This window comes from Mercurialis annua, linkage group LG5 (genome assembly GCF_937616625.2).
Source record: "Mercurialis annua linkage group LG5, ddMerAnnu1.2, whole genome shotgun sequence".
Classification (NCBI taxonomy): domain Eukaryota; kingdom Viridiplantae; phylum Streptophyta; class Magnoliopsida; order Malpighiales; family Euphorbiaceae; genus Mercurialis; species Mercurialis annua.
Window position 1 is genome coordinate 31,810,883 of NC_065574.1, and position 1,057 is coordinate 31,811,939.

General features: G+C 44.0%; 1 non-coding gene across 1 annotated transcript; it reads left to right on the forward strand.

Annotated features, from left to right (window-relative positions):
- Positions 1-551: 551 nt before the first annotated feature.
- On the forward strand, positions 552-658 carry LOC126685233 (small nucleolar RNA R71). Its single transcript, XR_007643344.1, has one exon. It is a non-coding gene; the product is annotated as a small nucleolar RNA R71 (small nucleolar RNA).
- Positions 659-1,057: the final 399 nt, after the last annotated feature.

Sequence of the window (1,057 nt, forward strand, 5' to 3'; positions counted from 1 at the left end):
GGTTTCCTCCTTGGAAATTTGCTCCTCCCATATTTGGGTTGCCATTGGCTTGACCCGAATTATCCCTCCATGAAAAGTTAGGATGATTCCTCCACCCCGGATTGCAGGTGTTGGAATATGGGTCATTGCCTTGCCTTTGCCCATTGACGTAGTTAACTTGCTCATTTGAGTTTTGATGTAGAACGAGGCAATCCATTCCCGAATGATCGTGCCCATCACAAGTCTCGCAACCCATTTGAACTACCGCAAGTTGAGCATTCCTTTGATTCGCTTGTTGTTTGTACATCTCAAGTTGTGCTAGAAGTGTCGCATTCTTCGCTTTCATTGCTTCAAATTCTTGGGTTTGTTCGAGGGTCATTGTACCCTTTTGAGGTGGTTGCCTCATCCGTTCGGTTGACCAAGAACAACCATTTGTAGCGAGTTCCTCTAGCAAGTTATTGGCCTCATCATAAGTTTTCTTCATAAGTGATCCTCCCGATGCCGCATCAATTGTTGCCCGTGTACCCACATTGGTACCATTGTAGAAAATAGAGACAAGATGCTCCCTTCCTAGATGATGATGCGGACAATTTCGTTGAAGCTCTTTGAAGCGTTCCTAAGCTTGGTATAGAGATTCACCATGTAATTGGAGAAAATCTATAATTTCCTTGGTCATCCTCGCCGTTTTGCCCATAGAGAAATACTTATTGAGAAAAGCTTGTGCCAATTGCTTCCATGTTGTGATTGAGGTGCTTGGAAGTGATTGAATCCAATTCCTTGCTTTATCCCTCAAAGAGGAAGGGAAAAGACGAAGCTTGATTTGATCCTCCGTCACATTATGGATTTTGAATGTGTTGCACACCTCCGTGAATTTTGAAAGATGAGCGTTTGGATCCTCGCTTTCCAACCCATAAAATTGGCAACGAATTTCAAGTAGTTGAATCGTTCCCGGCTTGATTTCAAAATTGTTAGCGAGGATAGGAGGTGCAAAACATCCATAGTTGGCGTTGTCCACGTTGGGTAAGAAGAACTCACCCAAGGTACGTCTTTCGGGAAGAGGGACAACCCTTTCGTTTGC